This window comes from Etheostoma cragini, chromosome 13 (assembly GCF_013103735.1).
Source record: "Etheostoma cragini isolate CJK2018 chromosome 13, CSU_Ecrag_1.0, whole genome shotgun sequence".
NCBI lineage: Eukaryota > Metazoa > Chordata > Actinopteri > Perciformes > Percidae > Etheostoma > Etheostoma cragini.
Window position 1 is genome coordinate 16,979,025 of NC_048419.1, and position 23,538 is coordinate 17,002,562.

The following is a 23,538-nucleotide window of genomic DNA, read 5'->3' on the forward strand; positions in this document are numbered from 1 at the left end:
GGAGCTCTGGGTGCCACACCCAGTACTGTTTTTTTTTTATAAGATCTGCAGCTGTCCTGTTGTATTATGTTTATCCTTTCACACTCTCGTCTACAATTAATGAGAATGTATGCCATGTTTGTAATATTCTGTAAAGAAGGTGCATTTTTTTCCAGTGGCAATGGCTGAACTTTGCAGTAAGCCAATGCTGATGACTACTTAACAGGCTCCATGGTCTTTTTATGGTCTCTCCCTCCACAGTGCTGATCAGGCCAGCTACACTGCCGCCTCATCGCAACCTCAAACATTAATAGACACTGTCAAAGTCCATTATTAAATTGACAGCCCCTCAGCATTTAGGTTCACCCTGTTCCTCTAAGTGAGTCTTGGCTAGACTAGCATTGCATTAATAACCCAATAAAACTGGGAGACATTTGTCTCCTCTCTACAAGGGCTGATAATGATGTTTCCAGTTATAGAAAGACAAAGGCACAATGAAGGTCCCCAATGAGTCATTCCTCTCTCAGGACAACAAGGGATCTATCTTCTGAATAAACAGGGGTGTACTGTACATGAACATGTAAAAGTTATTAGAGGTGTGTGTAGACCATTTTAAATGTCAATTTAACCAATTTGGTTTTTTTTTTTTATTAGACCTAAAAAACAACAACAAAACAACAACCTATGTGACAATAAACTGCATATTTGCACCACAGAAATTGATCACCCCAAAATCAAAACTACACATACTGTACATTGTCGCTCTCATCAGTTTGTTTTTCAAGCATCACAAGAGTGTGCTGCAACCTGGAGACCTCCTGTCTCATGCTCCTCCTGTCTCATGCCTGGACGTGTTCAACCGTAACTTCAGATGTTCAGAATAAAACAGCAAATTCAGATGTTCAAACTACAAAATCTTGAATTTTCTAAATTAAGACACGGTTAAGTTAGAGAGCCTGATGCAATTAATTGAACGCCGTTAAACTCTTAAATTGATAGCCATACGTAACCTATAGTTTGCAGATTTGTGGGTGTTAATGTTTTCTGCCTGGTGTTAATGTTTGACACAAAAACATAGGAAAATAGGGTCCAGGTTTTAAAAAAAATGGTAGTTACCCTTTAAACATCTACTGTTACTCATTTACATAATACGGTCAAGTTAGACCTGAAGTGATTTACTGCACTGGCAGAAGAAATTTAAAGTATGTGGGAGTTGTTTGGAGCTGTCAGGCAGAGCTGCTCTGTTAAAAGGTAAGGATGATAAAAGTCCTCAGTTTCCCCAAATTTCTAGTGTTGCACTTATAAAACAATGTAGCGTTACATCCCTTACTGGAGGGTTGTACCAAGGCCAGGTCAACAGCAGAGCGAAACCCTTTTCACCCCTGTCTCCTACAAGATGTACTGCAAGGCAGTTGGAGAAAATCAATAGGTGAAACAGAAGAACAGAGGAAATTGCAGGAGACATAAGAAGTGCTCGACCATAAGTAGAGTGGGCCAACAGCTGAGCCTGAGAAAGAAAAGTTCTCAATTCAAGATGCTCATTGTTCCTCAGAACTAACTAACCATCTGTAAGGTTTAAAAGCCACTTGGCAGAGTAAATATGCTTCCCAAATGTGCAGCCAGAAAAACAGAGACATCCTGCTGATGGATCACTTGAAAGTATAATGGGGATTTATTATCTTTTACCTCAAGCTGTATAAACTATATTAAAAAAAAAGGCTACATTGTTTCAGACGTGTTTCGAATTTGTCAATGTGCAATAAAAAGAGAAACAGTTTAAGTCATGCAGAACATTAATGTATCTTTGTTGCTTTATTATTATGACTGCTTAAAGTTGATGGTCTAGTGTATGTTTGCGTAGGAGACAGATGGAAAGACTAGAGAGCAAACTTTGTATGCACTTGTTTTTTATGAGCATCACAAAGCTCATTTGGGCTTTTTGTTGTGATTTTCTACATGTTATTCTTGTATTGGCTAACTTTAAATAAAAACTTTGTGGGTCATATTTTGAGTTACTTCTCCTTCACTTTTAAGTATCCCTGTTGCTTTATTAGGAATTCCACAAAACATGCATATGTAGAGCTAGTTAAAAACACATCACCATCAATAAATATTGCATTAATACAAAAAGGAAATGAGGTGATGGATTTCCTTTGTGTATTCAAGGGTGAGAATATTAGCATTTATGAGTGTACTTAATCTTCTAATGCAGTTATGCAGGGCTTAAAGTGTTTAACACTCCGGAGCTTACAACTTTTTTGGAAGGGTGGGGTCCATAGTGTAATGTTTCGATATGCACTCATTAAAGATAATTTAACTGGCAAAACAGTTAAAGTCTGAGGTCTAAAGAAGTTTAAAGAAATGCAAGCACCTATCCAGGAGTGTATTTGTAGAGGGGCCAGACCTTACTCTGCAGCCCTGTAGTGACAGGACTTGCAACCGAGACTTGAAATAAAAGGAAACATTAAAAGAATATTTTAAGGGTTTGTGAAATTTGCTTAATTGCATTCTTGGGAATTAAAAAAGAGATAAATACCACTCCTATATCTGTATCGCAATTATGGTTGTAGCCAGTCTGCTCAGATAAGCATAAAGACTTGAAACCAGTAAAGAATTGACTTAATATTAAAATAAAAAATAAGCACATAATAACTCGCTTGTTCAATCCATACCTTACTGCAGTCTTTTCGTCACTGTGAGGCAACCAGCACAGAACATTGAAGAACAGTCACCTTCGGTGTGATGGTAAGATATAATGATTTATTGTGTGTAATCTCACCCAAATAGATGTTAATACAGTGTGACTTACTGGTTATCAGTGTTTTTTCTAGCATGATTCGCTTGTGGTTTGCAGAAGAAAGTAGATGGGATGCTGAAACAATTGCTCCAGACAAAGAGCTGTGGTGAGGCTGTATTCACAGTACAATAGCTCAGCATGGGCGTCAAAAGAAAGCAGGCGAACTTCACGGCTATCCCCAGCACTTCAGTGGCCAGTGTAAACCCATTAATAAACTTCTTTCTCATGTCATGTGATAAGCTCAGTACAAATATTACTGGGACCACTACTGATAAACATGTAATATCTATATTAACGTTATAGACACCACCGCTGACTATCCCTATAACAATCTGGCTGTAAGTTGACCATACACTATCCAGTCATATACTATGTTCTGACCTTGTATTATTGTTAGAAAAATGTAACTGTAAATGAATATGTCTTTATTTGTATCACATATATTAGCCATCCTTCTCTTAAGCACCCAAGGTCACATGGTTCACATTTACTGTATCTTCAAAGAACTTGGGTTGACTTCCTCCCCCCAGTTACTTGAAGTCTCACTCCCTTCACATTTCAGGTAGAGTTTTTAATGAGCTTTGAGATAGTGCAGCTGTTCGGGACAAGGTAACCCGGAGAAAGGAGGGGGGATTTCAATGTTTGAAGCGATTATTTTCTCTTGGGTGTTTTTTCACTTCCTCTGGAAAATCCCTAGGGTTTACAAAAACACCCTGCTGATTGTGCTGTTCTGTGTTTACAAGGCAGGAAGCAGATTTCTTCGGGTCCCTGTTGGGGTCAGGTATTTTTGGTCCTCAGGGTGCGCTGGAGGCACATGTGAGTAAGGCAAATAAAGTATGTGCAATTTGTCTGTGCTGCTATAATTACTTTCGCTATCTGTTATTATGCCGTCAACCCACATACATCAATATTATCAACCTGGCATGACCTCAATTTTTATTCTTTTTCAGATGGCATTCCTTTAAAGCATTTGGTAATTGCTTTATTTTGTATACTTTGTTAAAAGATCAAATGTCATATTCTATCTTTCTGCTTCTCTCAATAACAGGAGGTAATTAAGCCCATTTTACAAAACGTGTATCCAATTTGTTTCCTACTTTGTTATTTTTATCACTTGCAATACATTCTATTAGTGGTCAACAATTCATATCTAGCTGCTGTCAGCCCTTCCTTGTGCCACATATGTACTTTGTTGCACAATCCCCCAGACCTAAGATGCACATAAAAATAGAGTACAAACCCCAAATGCCAGCAGCAAATTTGGCTTAATACAGTAGGTGATTGACACGGTGTTTCACCGTGGTTGCTAGATGTTTTCTATGGTGTTGCTCGGCTAACCCATTTGCTTGTGTTGCATCCATGTATGGTCTAAATCAAAAAAGGCAAAAAATACATTGAGTACATTCTTATTTAATACAGGTCATGGGAACAACTTCCTTAGCCTATTTTTAGCCATTTCTCAACCAGAGCTGTTGCGTTCTGTTGCGTTTATAATGGTAGAGATAATGACATATCGAATGTCATACAAACTATACAGGATTTATTTTAAAATGAAGTAATTGTATGAATTTATAAGAAAAGCAGCTTAAATAACATCACCATCCTGAATAGGTACAGGTTCCACATCCAAAGGCTTAAATACAGCTCAATTTTTCAGATTAGGTATTGAGAGAAAAAGTGAAAAAAATATGAGTCTAACACTTAAAAATATGCAGTTTCCTATTGTTAGGCCTCATTAAATCATAGCATATCCTCGTCCTTTTCACATAAACAAAAACCGAGTGCAAATATTCTTTCTTGTGAATGCAAAATTGTTTCCACTCCTTATTAAATTCTATAGCGTTGCCACTTAATGCTTTTCCATGGTCTCACTAGCTGAATATCCTTTTTAAAGCTCACATTTGTTTTTAACAAAGCCGTGACCTTTCATGTGGGAAGCAGCAATTGGTTTTCAGCAACTCTGCCAAAAAGCGAGCAGATGCAAAACAGAAAGAAACAGGCTGTGAGTCAGACAAAGGCCGAGTATAATGATGGAGTAGGAAATAAAGCCTATTTCATTTTTAGATAATAAACTGGCTTAATGCACAGCAAACTGCAGAGTGAATAACGTAACAAGAGTCTAGTTAGAATTGTAAAGATGGATTCATGGCACTTGTTACCTTGTTGGGAAAAGCTTTTACGAGCCCAAGAGCAAAGACCTGGAGGACCTTTAATGGAGATTCCACTCGTTTTCTCTGTGTCTCTTCATAAAAACTAAGAACACAGCTTCACTGTGACACAGAGGCTGTATCTTTAAATTATTACACGTCACTATAGTGTCAGCATGTGCCATTTTGTCCTGCAAACTACAAAAAGTATTAATTTAATGTTGGACTTTAAACTTAATTTAAGGTTAACCTGAACTGTAAAAGTAGGCAAAGTTTGAATTTAGTATACAGAACAGAATCGTCACCTTTTTATTATTTTTCTATTTTTTCAAGTACCATTTCATGGCTGTAAAGACTAATTACCGCATATACTGCACCTTGATATTAGCCTTCACACTAATAAAAATACTAAATGTAAACTACATAGCTACACTTTCAAACACATGTAAGTTCACAGGTGTTTTCTTTTGCTGACAATAAAGGAGCTGTTGAAGTATGTTTCTTATGCGGGTTTGACAAATTAAATTACGTCAATAAATTCATACAAATTCAAATGTGTAACGTTGGCTGCTGATAGAAATGACTGGCACTCTTTTCCAACCTCCACAGTCTGAATATAAAAGTGCTATAGAAAGTGGAGTGGCAAATTAATCCCCACAGGAATTACTTACTATCTTGCTATTAGATCCTTTTAAATCTCTTTCTCCATTAGTCTTTATTGCACATCACACTTCTATGTCACCCTTCACTTCTGATCTAATATATTCTCTCTGAGGTTTAACACAACTCCAACAAACTTCCATTATCTTTTCTGGTCAATTTTACATTTCTGGTGCCTCAGAAGTACTCTCTTAGTAGAAGTAATCTTGATTATGATGATCCTTGTAATGGTTCACAGGTACATTTTGCCGATGACTCTCCATACAGTCTCTGTGCATTCGTATGTCACACTGTGTGCTATTCTAAGGATTTTAATAATGTTACCATTTTCAGGGCTTGAAGTGAAAAAAGAAATCCTGAGCTTGAAACGTTTTTTTTTGGCAGGGGTCTACAGTGTAATGTTGCAAAATGCACTCATTAAAGTTAATTTAAGAAGTAAAGTTTTGGATACATTTTTACTTCTTCCAGCCATATATTAAATTAAGAGTCAATGTAGATTTTCATATTGCAATAACAAAATCCTACATTGAATCATTGTGAAAACAAAACTTTCTAGATGTGTCGTTACTTTGGCCAGGTCATTATCAAAAAAGCGAATTATTACATTCATGATTTTGGTCATGTTGACATTGCTTCATGCCATGCTGATTCTAAACAGAGAGCTTTGTCAAGGCAGTTTGAGCTTTAGATATATTCTACACAGTGGCCTTCGTTAATGACAAATTGTGTTCCGCTATGAACGTGCACACACGTATTGCATTTATCACAAACACAGTCGGTCAGCGAAGGCGCAGCGGTAGCCGTCGATGGTGGTTACGTACTCGTATGACAGATGCTAGTCACAAAGCTTTGTTCCGTGCCTTCTAATGACTAGCAAGCACTTTTGTACATCTGCTGCCGTACAGAGAGTATCTCCCTTTAACATACGTGCGCTGCAGCCGGGTGCTTCCCGTCTCCAGCCTTTTCCTCTTGTCCTCTATTCACCCCCAGTGCCATTTGTTTTTAACTCCTTTCTCAACTGAAGCTGTATCTACATTTATTTTTTTTGTGGCGTTGCCACGGAGCCCACACACACTTTCACTTTGCATCAGATTGGCTAGAACTTGTTTCATTGGTAGGTGGCGTATCAAAAACAAATCCCACGTGGACTTTATATTAATTCATTATTTTTTAAACTCTAAGCTGTGCTTTAGTTAGAGTTGCTTTCCTCTCATATGATTGGTAGGTGAAATCAATTGACTCACATGCAAGTTCCCAAATTTATTTACTTATTTTTCCTCATGGCGCACGGCGAAGATCCAGCAAGGTGCCGCAATACTTTAAGCCCTGCATTTCAACCGCAGCCTATTACAGTGGTAACAGATCTACTTTTTTCTTTACACGCATAGATAGATAAAGTCAAATAAGCCGCAATGTACACCCATTGCATTGGTCAGCAACGGGCTTTATATACTGGCACACTTACACCCATAGATTGAAGAATCAAATATCTCAAGCTCAATGAGGAACTCAGAACCTTGTAGTCTGCAGGTGTGACTCTTCCCAAGATAATGGTTCACAGAAGAAGAGCTGTGGCATCCTCTGAAGCATATGAATGGGGAAAAGTAAAGAAAACTTGCACAGCAACTGTGTCTTCCAAAAATTGGTGATGAGTGAGCAGCAGTGTAGCTCTGTGTCATTCCTGCAGGCCTAAATACTGTATTCGGTGGCCAGAGGAGAAGCTCAACCCCCACCTCTTGTTTTGGCTGGCAGATGTTTTCTTAGCCATGGTTGCCTCGGGTTTGCATTCATCCTGTTCTGCCTTGAAGAGAGCCCCAGCTTCCAAATTTAGACACAATATATCATAGTAAATTACTATATTTTTGTTGTCTACGTGCTGTTCACATGCTGTTTTCTAACAAATACATTCAGTAAAAGGCTTAAAATCTAGAGTGAAAGGGTCCACGTACAGTAATTGTTATGATGTAACTTGTGTTTTACTTCAAAATCCAAAATGGTGTAATTTTAATACCAATTCGATTAAATTACAGAATTCTTTCTTATATTTTAACAGGATATTTCACCGCTGGAAAGAAGAACATGTATTAAATTGGGTCATTTGTGTAGTAGAAATGTGAACTTTTTTTCTTTTCTTTTTTTCTTTACAAAGCAGGCTACATTTAGTGCACACACATTGTAGGTTCTGTAAAATAAATACAAGCAGCATTAGCGCTTGGTGGGCTGTAAACACCAAGTATAAACACAGCAGTGAATTTGCATGGAATGTAGAATGGTCGGCATTTAACAGTCACAAACTCCAACAGCGGTTAGCGGTAGTTGGATAAAAGCACCCCATTTCTGCACCAGTCCATGTCCATGTTAACACAGCCCACCTCCACAAGTCTTACAGGAGAATCCCATTTGATTCCAACACTTAGATCTGTTGTTTGTAAATTAGGAGTGCTGTCAGTAAAAAGAAAAAGTAAAACAATCAGTGCTGTCTACACCGTGTTATCCTCCTGCTAGCGTTGGCACCCAACAGACTTTAACAGGGCAAGTGTTAAATGTGTTTTTAGCCTCTTAACATGTTCAAAATGTCATCAAAAGTGCCTCGCCATCTGAAGTGATTCCTTCCGAGTGAACACAGCAAACCGGACTGCAGTAGATGTAACAGAAACGCATGGAAGTTGTGCTAATTCATCTGTGTTTAGTTCCGGTGTTGAGACAGCAGTTAGAGAGCTTGGGGACCGTCTACAAACTACAACACAGATAAAAAAAATAAGCATATAGGTTTTATCTCTTTTCAGTGTTTTAGTTTGTAGACAGTCCTGAAGCACTCCTTGCAGTATCAACACCGGAACTAAACACAGCTGAATTAGCAGAACTTTCAAACATTTCTTTCACATCTCCAGCAGTCAGATTCACTGTGTTCAGGCAGAGAGAATCACTTCACATGGGTAGGCACTTCTAATAACATTTTGAACATGTTAAGAGGCTAAAAACATGTTTAAAACATGCCCTGTTTAAGCCTGTTGGGTGCTAACTCTAGCAGGAGGATAACACGGTGTAGGCAACACCAATTGTTTTTGTTTGTCTCGCAGTCTGTAAAAACATTTCCTGCATATTCTCCAAACTGTAGTCCTCTGGGCAAAAATGCCTCGACTTTTGCTTCATAATTTTTCCAGACCCACAACACAGATAAATCTAGTCTCAGGGGGATATGAGGGACGTAAGCACGGCCATTTGAAAATACAACCGGGTTTCTACTGACTGGCAACACTGTTACCCACCAACAATGTTCATCTCTGGCTTGCCATAGGCCACGTGCCACCATATTATACTGATATTATGATTTAAAATATCTTGCTAACAGACATACATTATGTTGAATTAAAAGTATGTATTTTTTAGCTGTTAACAAACATAATTAATGTTAAAATATGTTGCCAAATACCTCACAGATAAGAGAAAGAGATCAAAGCAGAACAACAGATGAAGGCAAATATAGACTTGCTACACAAAGCAAAAATAAGCAATAAAAAAACTCTGGAAAAGCCTGCAGTAGACTAAGGGGCACATTGCCTGCTGGACTCCCTTGATGCAACTCAAGGGCACAGACAGAGCATCTTCAACCTGTTTGGATCTCAGTGAACTAAACAGAAATAGACCCTGCAGACTGTACAGTATCAGGCAGGATATATAAGTAAGTGGGCAAGAGAGAGAGGGACAGAGAGAAAGACAGATAGTGAGCCAACTATATGCAAGGTGACAGATTGGACCGAGTTTGGAGGGTGTATTTTCACCAGGCAGCATGTCTGTTTCCCATGGCCACGGGGTTCTTCAGATGGCCATCATTTTCAACAGCAACCTGTTCTGTTGTTATTTTTACTACGACATTACAGCTGACTGTCCTACTTATATTTACAAGTGGTTGAGGGTAAAGCTAAATTCTAATCTTACACAACAGCCTAACCCAAGCATATGATGTCATCTGATAACTGTTGTCTGTCAAATGTAGGGCTCTGACAATTTAGATTTTTACTGCACTGAAGAAGCTACATATCACTGTGACAGTGCAGATAACCGTAGGGTTAGGCGGTAATAAGTTATCCCGCGGGGTCTTAAAAATAGCAACGGTAGCAATAAAAAATGCAATGCACTCATATAGGAGACAAGGATTAAATACTAAATATAAGGTGTTTTCCAGACTATAGGTCACACTTTTTTCATAGTTAGGCTGGTCCTGCAACTTATAGTCCAGTGCGACTTACATATTAAAATATATATAACATGTTTTTAATAGTTAATTCATACTGAAAACATTACAGTCTATAGCCGCGAGAGGGCGCTCTAGGCTTGTGACGAATGTATGCTGCTCCTAAAGACAACTGAGAAAGACTAAACACATACAAAATGCCCCCAAAGAAAATCCTTTTCTGCAGAAGTTAATTGCGGGCTGAAAGCAAGATGGCCAGAGCTGGAGGAAAAGCTCGACAGATTGGTGCTTGGACAACGTGCTGCCGGGAGAAGCTTGTCAACGGTCTCCACGCCCTGGTAGTTGTTCTGTTTGCTGTTGTGTAGTTGAATAACTTAATGTGTTACGTTAAAATACCAGACACCAACCGTATTTAGCCTGTTCTGTGTGCAAAATGTCTGTTCTTGGTCTTGGAATTTGTGAACTACATTTCTAATTAAATGCGACTTACACTCACCTAAAGGATTATTAGGAACACAAGTTCAATTTGTCATTAATGCACTTATCTAATCAACAATGGTAGTTGCCTCAATGCCTTTAGGGGTGGGGTCCTGGTCAAGACAATCTCCTGAACTCCAAACTGAAAGTAAGAATGGGAAAAAAAGGTAATTTAAGCAATTTTGAGCGTGGCATGGTTGTTGGTGCCAGACGGGCCAGTCTGAGTATTTCACAATCTGCTCAGTTACTGGAATTTTCACGCACAACTATTTCAAGGGTTTACAAAGAATGGTGTGAAAAGGGAAAAACATCCAGTATGCGGCAGTCCTGTGGGCAAAAATGCCTTGTTGATGCTAGAAGTCAGAGGAGAATGGGCCAACTGATTCAAGCTGATAGAAGAGCAACTTTGACTGAAATAACCACTCGTTACAACTGAGGTATGCAGCAAAGCATTTGTGTAGCCACAACACGCACAACCTTGAGGTGGATGTGCTACAACAGCAGAAGACCCCATCGGATACCACTCATCTCCACTACAAATAGGAAAAAGAGGCTACAATTTGCAAGAGCTCACCAAAATTGGACAGTTGAAGACTGGAAAAATGTTGCCTGGTCTGATGAGTCTCAATTTCTGATGAGGCATTCAGATGGTAGAGTCAGAATTTCATCAAATGCAAGATGCTATCCTATCAATATGGGCCAACATTTCTAAAGAATGCTTTCAGCACCTTGTTGAATCAATGCAATGTAGAATTAAGGCAGTTCTGAAGGCCAAAGGGAGTCAAACACAGTATTACTATGGTGTTCCTAATAATCCTATAAGTGAGTGTAAAGTCCAGTGTGACTTATAGTCCAGTGTGGACGAGAGAGAGAGAAAGACGGAGAGAGAAAGATGGCAAGTGCCGCACCAAATGACCTGTTCTTGAAGAAGAACACAGCTTCTGCCTTTTGACAGCATTTCAAGTTCCGACCTAATTATAAGGGAGAGGTGTTTCAGTATTAGTGATTAATATTCCGTTTCTGAACAGTGTAGGCACAAGCAAACAGTTTGGTAATGCTGTCCGAGCCTTACGTCATAATGTTTAATTAGTCACGGTAATAAAAATAGAGGGGTTTGACGGTATCAAAATTTGGATACCGCCCAACTGTAGTTAACCATAACCGATCAAATTTTTGTATTTAAACAAATTAGCAAAAGTGCAAACATTGGTCTAGATGACATTGTACAGAAAGGTACACTACACATAAATAGAAGGCACAGTGCACCTTTTCCACAATCCTTCCTTGCGATCAAATGTTTCCACATCAAAACAAAGAGAGGAAATCCGGGAAGGAGGGAGACACCAAAAAATACATCAGCAAGAACGATGTCCACAGCTCAATAACAAGAAACACAAAAACAGATACAGGAAAACACACAAACAAACAAGGTAAGTTTCCATCTATTTGTCAATCGAATTATCCCGCAGCTTTAAAGTTAATAAAAACCTGTGTGTAATGATGTCACATGCTGCTTTGCGATCAACTTGGCATATCAAATAGATTTTTAGCCATTTTAAGGTGTTTCTATTCATTTTCACACTAAATCGCACAACAAGGCCAACTTTTGCAAACAAAGTTTCTAGACAGAATGGATCGTGCCGTCTACCAACAAATTATCAATATTGCACAAGTTGTAGTGCTAATATGCCAGCTGATAGCGACATATCTAGCTATAATAATAAAATGACACTATCAACACATTGCTATTATGATACAGATGCAACTTGTCTTTTATTGTCCCTCCGGCACCGCCGCGAGACAACTCTTTTTTGAGACATGTATTGCTGTTTGAGTGCTATCCATTTACTTTGGAGGACGTCCCACGGCTTGTCGTAACCTTTGTCAGCCATTTAATCACTTTTTAAGGAATGTGGTGCATATATTGCACAGAGACCAATGAGCTGTTTGACTGCACGTCCCACAGTGATAGACATACTGTATTGTGCATGTAAGATGTCAGAGCAGTTGGCTTTACAGAACTTCAAGGACATCTAAACTAATACATCAACTTCCTACTATGATCATCTGGCAAACCACCATGCAATTGTGCCAGAACGTTAGAAACTCTAATCTTTAAACATTTAATGGATGTTTTTATGCAACACAGCTACAGTCTGTTTTCATGTACACAGAATTTAGTTAAGTAAACTGGTGTTGGATTGGCATATTTAAGTATCATAACCCAATGATACAAAACATGGGCAATTCTCCAAGTTCTAATATAGGAAACATGGTTAGATGCCGCTGGCTTACCAAATTACTCTGTGCCAGCTATATTTTTTTAATTATTTTCACTTTTGATCATCACCATCTGTGCAAATGCAGACTCACGCCAAAAAGGTTATTTGTAGAGTTTTATGTAAACAGGAAAATACTGCATAGAACACTTTTCTATTATGTATGGGTCAGCTCAGCTGGAGAGGAGCACTGTATACAGTTTGGTTTATTAATGCCAAAGGTTTGTGTATACAGCACGATAGGGTTACAACATGCATGTAACCAAGCATAGTAAAGCGAGTGCTTCAGCATTTGTTCAGGGCCGATTCCATAAATACTTGGTTACGCAGCTTGGGCTGTGATTGTAAGCGTCACCTCTGGATAACCACCAGGGAGCCTTGACAGCCAAACAGGTGCCCATATAGGGAAATGATGCAAGGAGATAAGATTGCTATAATACCTTTTCAGAGACAAGGACAGAGTAGCAAAAAAAGGAAGAACACAATGTTACGCCAAGTCGGCAAAAAGTGAGCTCTTGTTCATAATGAGCACGGATATCAAGTGACAAACCTGCCTGTGTGCACACAGGAAATCAGACACACTCATTGTAGCGCACACACTCATACAATAGACACATTCAGCTATACACAACCTCTTCTTGGTTTCAGGGGGCACTGAATACCTGAATGCATTTAATGTGCTGTATCTACAGGGAGGACACTATAAGAGTGCCAGCGTTATAAAGACAAACTCACCATTGGAACGATCAGTGCAAAAGCTAATGTGATGATATAATAAGACCAGTCCAATAGATAATTTAACACAGTGCCAATCATGAAAGAGGTAACAGATAAAATGAGAAAAACAAGTTCTAAAATGCAACAGTAGGCACACAGTCTCTGGTACGCTGATGCAAATACACACATATGCAAAAGCACAGCAGCCTGTCAACACATATTCTGTCCCGGCACAATAACCTTGGCAAATATAAATGTTAATTCAGCTAAATTTGCTGATATTGGCCTTAAGACAAAAAGTCCATGAAGCAAGAGGAAGAAAGATAATAGTTACAACACCACAAAAGTACAGCACAGTGTCTCCTGTAACAAGTCCACGGACCAGGATTTTTCCTTCAACTGTGGCACACAAAACAAGTACAAAATAATCCCCCTTTAAAAACAACGTGTATAATGTTATTTGTGAATTACATGTGGATAATTAAATTGTTATTTACAAACTCTTACAATGAGTAGGCAGAGATGACTTGGTAGCATTAACTCGCCCAAATAAGGCTGTGCAGCAGATGCTACCATGAGGATCTTTCCCAGTTAGTAGTGAGTTTAACCCCCACCACCAGTGGGAGAGAAAAGCCGGAGTTGAGTCAGGCAGAGACGGCTTGCTAACCTATTCATTTTGCTTTCTAAGACAGGCTCCTGGAGTTAGCTGGTCTGGGTAAAAGCAGTCTGATTTGGGTCTAATGAGCCCTGGTGTCTTTAGAGTTTTTCTAAGGAGACAGAGAGGGGCTGTGGTGGAGACTTGCTAGTTAGTGACATAATAAATCCAATGATATATTTGATGGCATTTCCCAAAGCATCTGAACTGCCAGGGTGAGTGTGCTCGCAAAGACTTTTTAATAAGACTTTATATTTCTATTAAGAATTAATATCTAGGGGGAACTTACTTTTATTAAAGGATAGGAGAATCGATCACCTGATCCTACAAAAGACAAACGGTAAACAATCCTGTCAATTAAGTAGGTCTTCCTCATTACACACACGTAGAGCCTATGAATAGAACAGAGGCAGCACCTTTCCTCAGGTGTATTGTGCACCTGTGTTTTGTTTTATTGCTCAGATACAAAGAAAAAGACAGTATAACCCTTCTTCAATGAGCCAACAGTTTTTATTATTCTCATAAGAATTCTGTATGTGTATGAATATTTAGATTTCAGGTTGATACTTACATTTCCTGATTGGCTTGTCTGTTAAAAAGATGGACCCTTAAGTGTTTTAATCAGCACTTCAAATTATCTTCCTCAAAATTGTTAATGAACTTTAGACACATCAGCACAATATAATTGGTATTTCTGGCAAGATTAAGTATGTCATGACTTTGGATTCTAAAATGTGCAGGATCCCTATGTTAAGGAATTACTTTGACAATTAACTGATAAGCGTCAGTCAGCTGTAAAACAAGACAAGTTGAAATGTTAAAACTCAATGACAAAATTAAACCGGGCCTGCGAAGACAGGCACTCTCTAACGGAGATTCCTCTCAACTTTATGTGACTTTCCCAGGGCTATGTCGTCTGTTATTATCCTGTGATTTAAATATTGCCGCTGTCTGATTTCACGCACTTTCATTTTGGCAGACAGCCCGGAGAGAGAACCTGCCAACTTAAACGCGTTTTTCTAAAACCACCACAAATTAAAAGGTGAGTTTTGCGTCCAGCTTTTTGGGGTTGTTCTTTCAGAAAATGAATTACTCAACTCTTTCACCATGGTTGTAGTTAGCTTGAAGTGTTTCAAAGACATTTTGTGGAGAGTGACTGTGGAGAGCCTCCAGTGCACCTGTACATAGACATAAGATGGTTTAAGATAACATTTCAGGTTCCAACCTAATGAGAAGGGACAGGTGTTTCAGTATTAGCGTTTGGTATTCTGTCCAACAGTTTGGTAACGCTGTCTGAGCCTTGCGTAATAATTTTAATTAGTCACGGTAATATTGTGTACCGCTGTAAAAGGTTTGACGGTATCAGCATTTGGATACCGCCCAACTCTAACTGAGACCAAACAATGCAAATTAGACACATTAAGTCTGCCAAATAGACACAGAAGAAAAAGATACTGACACAGTAGAAAAGACAAATAGAAAAAGCACCACCAAGCACCAAAGCTGTTTCTTTTTAAATTGCAAAAATTCAGAAACATTAAAGTTTGTAACGCCAATGTGTAAATGTGTGTAAATGTGTTTCCTACTAAGCTGGAAGGAGCAGTTATGCTGTGCACAGAGATTGGAAGTAATGAAGTACAAATATAGTGTTACTGTACTCAAGTAAATTTTTTTAGGTATTTTTACTTTACTATTTATTTTTGTGACAACTTTTTACCTCTACTCGTTAGATTTCATTATGAATATTGGTACTTTCTACTCTTTACATTTTACAAAATTGGCTCTTTACTTTAGTTTCATATAATTTCAGTGGAGTTACTGTTATTTTTCGCATGAACAATACTGAATTCAATCTAATTGGACGGGAAAATACGTTGAACTTGACGCACCACTACATGACGACTCGACAGATTTGGCGGCATTCATTTGCAGCAAATCATTGCGGCTTGATGGCGGTAACGTAAGCACTATGGTTGGGTAACCCTGTACCTTTACCGGTACCGACCAAATCATGTCGGTACTACAGAGTACTGGTTCAAATAAAGTCAAACAGTGTGCAAGACTTCTCTGCATATTGACAGAGAGCAGAGGTTCAACACACACTGGCGCGCAGATGGAGCAATCTACGTCTCTTCTGCCGTTTTGTCAAAGTCACAGTGAGTCACGGCATTGCCGCTAAAAGTTGTTTTAAGTGTGATTACAGTTTTTCAAAAGTTTCCGCAGACACCATCAGAGTGATATATTAATGGCAGGCCGAAAGCAGTCGTGGTGCTGTTGACATTATACTTCCTCTGAGACAAGCGGGCGCAACAATGGTTGCTATGCCCCTGGGATTGACTGACAGGCTGATGTTGTAAGGCAAGGCAACTTTATTTCTACAGCACCTTTCAGCAACAAGGCAATTCAATGTGCTTTACATGAAACATTAAAGATTCCTTTCAAAACGGCCATGATGAAAATAAAACGGACTAAAATAGATCAATAAACAAGAATGAAAGTTACAGCAAGTAAGAATTTAATAATTATTCAATTTAATTGAAGTTAGCATATGGTAGTATGGACAGCATCATGATTGAAAATGAAGAAAACAGAGAACCCTGAGATTCGGCAGACAAGCAGCAAGACAATCCCAATCCCTCTCGGCCTTATCTGAGACAGTTGTTTGGGATAGTAGGCATCAATAATGACTCCTGACGAATGTGCTGCGTAACTCTAAAAGTAGGGGGAACTTCTTAATGAATGTCTGTTTAGTAATTAATATTTAATCCTTTATTTTCTTTCCAGAAGCCATAATTGAGCAGACATTCCTTTAAATGTTAAGGGGGAGATTTAAGAAAAGTAAAACTGGATCTGTTACTGTAATTCTGACAGAATCCCAGTTGAATTCATATCTTGTTAGTCAGAATCTTATTAACCTGGAGTCCCAGTCTCTGTCACAATAATCATACATGTGATGTTTTAGGCCTATTGACAGACATCCATTTAAAATGTAGGCAATGGCATATAAAGAGCCTTTTTTCATGTCCACTGAAGTTTTTGAGCTTGCACTCAAGTAACATTTGTGTGGTCCAGGTAGGTTTGCATGAAAAATGGTTGTCATTTGCAAGGCTACTTTTACAAGAGTATTTGTTAACACATGTACTGTATCTCTACTTCTACTTGAGTACGGGAATTGAGTACTTTTGCCATCTCTGGCTGTGCAGAGCAAGTGCACAAACGTCTGGACTGCAGCTGTCCGGGGTTAACCCTGCTGGATACAAATAGTGCACTGACCTTTTCCACTGAGTCAATGGAACATTGTCACAACGGTTTTGCATTTAACTATGTCACCTCTATGTGAAAGAGTTCATGCCCTGAACACGGCAACTTATGGCACCACTGACACATCCATAAAACCCTAAGCAGCATCAAGAAATTACAGTATTTACAGTGAATGGTCATGGCCACTAACGCCATCAGAGGAAGGCAACATAGGTGGGATTATAAAAAGAAAATATTGATAAAACCACTGCAAGTCACTATTGGCAGCACTATCATTATCATGGGCTTGGATGTTTTTCCTCCTGTATCTCTATTTATCTAACTTTTTCATTGGGGCTTTATGTAGCCTACTGTATTTGTACTATGGGTTGTCACTTTCTATTAAAAAATAACTACTGTTTGAACATGGAAAAAAGTAAATATTCAGTCTGTAATATCTGTCCGAGTTCAAAATACATAAAAGTACATAACTTCTCTGAGAAGTAAAGGGTGGAAGCATTTTAGATTTAACACCATAGATGGAAGACTCAAGCATAACTAAGCGTCAACTTATAAACCCGAGGGCACAAACACATGTCAAGGGGTTTGCAATATTAAGTCGGGGTATGACAAGACACTCAGCTCACGAGACAGGACACAAGATTGGGTTCACAAGAACAAGATTTTAACACTATTTTAAAGAAAACTTCAATTAAGAAATAAGACTGAAACAAATTGTATTTAATCAGAGAACCAAGGTTACATAGTAACCAAATGTTTCATTGCAGCAGAAAACAAGGAAGTATGCTGCTCTTATATTAATTTATGACCATTTTAAGACAAAGGTAGAACATTTCTCTTTGTTTAATAACATCAAAAGTAAAGTGAGATTTGGCTTTCTACTTCCAACTCATTTAAAAAGAGAAAGAGAGCGATCTGCACGAGTTTGCGCCACACTGAACTGCACGCTGCCATGTGACCAGTATCGTAAGACAATTTTTACATTTACGAGAAGTCTCGTCACGTTAATCTCGCGAGATCTTGTGGGATGATCTAGTCACACCTCTAATATTAAGTGAAAACCATTGGTTTTATATTGCCACATTGCTCAAGAATAAAAAGAATTTTACTATGTGAATGAGGTTTGTATGTGTAAAATATTTCTCTGTCCTGATTTTGATTTTGAACAAAATCCTGAGCTGGTAACCTACAAATCAAAAGCGTTTTTTTTTCCTCTTTTCCCAGCAAACATGTTGCTCATCTCAAAGTACAACACTCCTATTCCTACACCATGCAGAATTTAGTTTATCTGCTCTTTCTCTCCCCAGAGGGTTTTTCATAATGTACAGATTACTTTAAGGTCGCTAGGTTGCTGGGTTGAAGCTGATGCTAAGTGGCAGTGTTATTTTTAAAGTAAATGCCTTTTTCTTGCCTGAGATGCATCTGACAAAAATTCTAGCTATTTTGAAATGAGACTATTCAGAATGAAAGTGGATGAAGCTTATTTAATAGTGTTCCCCTTATGTGATGACCAATAGGTTATATAAAGGGATATCAAATTATTCAATACGGCACTTTGTTTTTTTGGGAACTTCTGGACAGCCTTAATCCCTAAAACGCAGTGTGATAACGTGTCTTATACCTGTCAAACCTCAGGACTAGTTGATAATATAACTCTGGAAATGGGTGAACAGATGGCTTTTCTGCGTCTGTTATGCAACCCTACAATAGGTCAAGGATGTAAGACAATTTTCTGGCTCTAGCTGTCCGATAACTCTCTCTAATAACCGTATAAAATGAACAAATAATCAAATGATGACTTATATTTACAAATTTTTATTATTAGTTTAGTGTAATATGAAATTATTGGTTTATAATTTAAGATAGTTAATACTTTGTCAATGGCTAATAATTGTTTTGTGTAACATTTGTATAACATCTATAAACATTATTTGGATGGCTATATATTGTTGTAACTGATGCTTATAATAATTAGTTAATGCTTAATAACTGCTTTATAAAGCATCAATTAACATTAATCTGGCCCCATCATTTTTTGGTGATCTAAAAAATAGGGAAGTATTTGAGCACTGATTGTAGCTCTGTTGTGTGTTAATAGATAAATTACAAATGATTTAGTAAACATTATCAAGGTATTATAATCAACAGCTGCTACTTTATAATAGCCATCCAAATAATGTTTATTAACAGTTGATAAAGGATTTCTTAAAGGGTTACAAATAATTTAGTAATCATTACCAGCTACCTAATACAGTAGGTCTATATAAAATTCTATCATTTGTGCGAAACAAAACTTAAAATAACAAACGATACCATTATTAATAATTAGTAAACATTCATTATAATTTCATTGTAAACAGTAAAATAACTACAAACCTAAGTTTAATTAACTATCCATTTACAATTTAATAGTGAGGTTAATATAAGTGCTAGCTTTCCTAATTTCTCAAAAGTTTTCTTTAGTCTTAACCGCTAAATGACCTTCAAAATTAAATTACACGGGTGTATAAGTAAGCAGGAGTAGAGAAAGTAGAAGAGCATCTGTCTCCATGAACAAAATACACGTAGATGTGTGAAGTAAAGCGGGTTTTTATGTCTGAGTATTTTTATCTTTGGAACCTTTGTGCATGCATGTGTGGGCTTGTGTGCATATGTCTTCATGTAACATGACAGCAGTGAGCGCTCCTCAGATGGTGTCACTGGGGTTGCGGTTCTTCAACTCAGAAACATCATCCATTCTCTCATTCAACCTGTCTTCACCCTAATGGGAGGATTTTTGTAACTACAGTATGTAAGGAGAACATTATTAATAGAGAAATCAATAATGATGAAAAATGTCTACAGAAAAAATATTTGTATTGCTCTACGAAACTGCAAGATCCAAGAACTGCAGATGAAAACTAGCCTTTTGGCTAAATCTGGCATATTTACAGAAATGTTATTTGAAATGCACTGCCCCGGTCAAGTAAAAATGAAGATAAAGAAAGTAAATATTCCGTTCGAAAACAAGGATTTCTACAAATTTACAATACAATTAAAGTTTCAGCTTTAAGTACATTATATGTACTATCATGTCTTTAAGCTGATTTCCTTCCTAGATATGCATAAAATGCAGTGCTAAAAACAAAAGTAGACTCAGTATAGTCCCAGGCCGGGCTTATGTGGTAATAAGATTTCCAGTTTTGAAATTCGGGACTCTGGTTGTTTGTTAATTGAATCTGTCCACACAAAAAAAAACTCTGAAAAACTCATTAATCTACTATTTTATGTTGCTATGTGTGAGTTCTCTTACATTATCAAAATCTGAAAAATATTTAAGTGAGGGCCAGGCATTAGATGCAGTAGGACATTCTACTAGCTAAAGTGGACAAACAGATTGAGTGTAGGAACAATGGCAAGAGACAAAGTTTGCCAGACGAGACATATGTGCAGCCTTCCATCAGACTCTTACTCTCTCAGCATGCAGTTTAATCCGGTGGCCACTGAGCAAGAGTGCACGTGCAGGCTGGCCTGCCGGAGGCACAAAAGGTCAAAGCATTATGAGAGAGTGGGAGACCACCGACAGGACACACTATGAGGTCAATACGGAGATATGAGTGAGGCGAGGGACAAATGACAGAGAACAGAATATGGATGGGGAGGGGAGTTTAGATTTTAAAAAAACACGATGATACAGAAGTTGAATGGAGAAACATGTCAATGGTCAAGACGGTGGAAGGAAAAAACAGTTATGGTGAAAAGGAAAAGAAAAAGGATTAAGGACGTTTGACAGAGTAGAGGTCTGAATAAAGTAAAAGTCTATACTTATTATTTTTTAAAGTAAATGAGAGCTGAAGAACAGTTGGAGGTCCAGCTCGCACAGAAGAAAAAGCTCTCCCCCCCCCATTGAATCTGCAGACACTGAGCAACTGCGCTGCTTCGGGGATGCCCCGAAACCAATTTACATGTAATTTCAGATGCTAAATGCAAATATTATGGTGATGATCCAGCTAAACAGCTGTTCAGACCATTGTCTGGTCTGGACCTCAGGTATGTCCACACATAATTATGTCATTAAAAGGATTCTCTGAAAGCAACATTAGAAAAGGTGTGTGAAACACATCCCCTTGCAAAACATCACGTAAGAATATCAGTAGCACCTTATCATTATTTTATTAAAATTATTGTTCCTATGTTTATCATATTTGATTATTGTAATTTTGCAAATGTTTTGCACAATTTGAATGCATGTATTGTATCTTTCTTAAATTGTTTTATAATTCACAACATAATTCAAGCTGTGAGGTTAGAATAAAGTTTTTTAGCGTGCAACAGTTAATCAAGGAATCTTATGCTTCTCTTGTGATAATGCCTCAATATATATTGTTGTTGCTACTGCATACACTATAATGAGAAATTGACATGACTCTATAACTTGTACTTAATAATGAGGTTGTCTGTTACTTAGTTATATACTAGGAAGGAAATGGAAAAAAATGGAGTAGCACATTTTAGAAAAGTATAAATGGTTGTTGATAGCGCAATGTACAGAACGGCTGCTACACCGTCAGCTGGATGCAACACATCCGAGGCAACTGACTATGTGAATATTATGAATAAGACAAGGAAGATAAGCAAGGTAAAAAAAACTTTATATAAAAACACAGTCAGCGAGAGAGATAGTGTAGGATAGGGATAGAGGGTACAGACAGAAGTGCGTCAATTATGCATACCACCATGAGAGACTGACTGTCAAGAATAAAGAAAACACCGCCTTCTGGACCTTTTTAATTAAAAAACTGCTTATTTTATCTCTACGGGACATGCAGGTACCCCACTGTTATATCTGCAATCAAAAAGTAAGAAGTGGTGCCATCTTTCTCTCATGTAGGGAGGGAAGTGTCTGACGCTGTGAGGGGAGATGTGTGATGTGTTTCACAAAAATACTTAAGTAACTTGAGGGGAAGAAAAACTAATCCATCTTTTCCACTAATGGATGTGGTGAAGTAGCAAACTACTGCCAGTATCACTGTAAAATAACTCCAATGTAAGTTTTTAAAAAAAAAACAAAGAAAATACTGTATTTATCAATCATTTTACTTATGATGCTACATGTCTGCTGAATGTGTAAGTAGGCAATTATCTGCTAACATATTAACTCGTTAACAAGCAGGTAGTGGATGGGCATTAGCCAGCTTGTTTTGAAGCAATCAAATATTGCAGCTTTAAATGATCCATTCTGTCCATCAGTCACTTATGATACAAAAAGGTAGCCTAACTGAACCGCTGTAACAATTCTAACTAGTAAAGTCTAACGGGTAACAAAATCACAGTTCTTTTTGGTCAATTTTGAATTCACGATTATTTTACACGGTTACTCGTTGACTTTTGGACAAATGTTGTAGTTATTGAATTCTAAAAACAGTGAAATACCAGTGAAAATTTTCCTCTAATACTTTTCCCGTTTGAGCTTTTTTTTCTCCATTCAGAACCCAGTTCAAAATAAGAGTTGACTTGCAAAACGCAACGTGCAAGATAGCTGTTTTTCTCAGTTACTCTGTTTTTAGGGATCGTTCACAGCCCTATAACATACAGCCATGTAAAGAAACAACTGCAATACATTGAATACAACATATGTGTAAAAAATAATGTAATTAGTTTAAGCATGATACTAGACTTGCAACAATTTACATTGTTACATTGTAATTGAGAGTGCATTGTATCAGCTTCTTGAAGCAAACACGCCAATAAACCATATTCTAAATCACTACAGTTTTGAAGCCAACATTTAGTCACATAAGACAAAATAAGTTGGCTCATTATTAAGGCATTTTAGATATTACATGAAACACTAAAGTCTAAAGTGTCTGTCCACTTGGTCCAAACAGAAAGGACAAAATTTCATATTCTGCTGGACAGTTTGTTAGTAACAACTTCTGTCTGTCATATAAACTGATTACTGATTGGCAAAGAAGGAACACCCTGATCGACATGAGCAAGGTGGAGCGGTGTAATATCGGCCGATATGGTCAATTTTTTACACATCGGTATCGCTCCAATGTCAAAATACGGCCGATGTGAATGTGTATTTGACGTGTTTGTAGGCTTAGATGTGAGTGTGAGAATTTACATCTAAATCTGACTTGTCAAGGACAGTAATACACTTAACAGCGTCAACACTGCCAAAATAATAATCAGAAAAAGAAGATGTGAGTTTAGGGGCGGGAAAGTTTATTTTTGCACGAGCACATACAGTTACACAAGATAAAGAGAGCCGTGTTACATGCCTAATACTCCCAATTAGCTAAAACGACAATTATGGGGGCATAATCTAAAGAGTGCATTTGTGCCTCCTTAATAGACACAAAATTAAAATGTCTGTGCAACATAAA

At 37.8% G+C, this 23,538-nt stretch overlaps 1 long non-coding RNA gene across 1 annotated transcript; it reads right to left on the minus strand.

Annotated features, from left to right (window-relative positions):
- Positions 1–13,984: 13,984 nt before the first annotated feature.
- Positions 13,985–22,575, minus strand: LOC117955558. The gene is made up of 3 exons (XR_004659081.1): positions 22,517–22,575; positions 14,225–14,230; positions 13,985–13,998 (listed from the first exon to the last, which is right to left on the minus strand). It is a non-coding gene; the product is annotated as an uncharacterized LOC117955558 (long non-coding RNA).
- Positions 22,576–23,538: the final 963 nt, after the last annotated feature.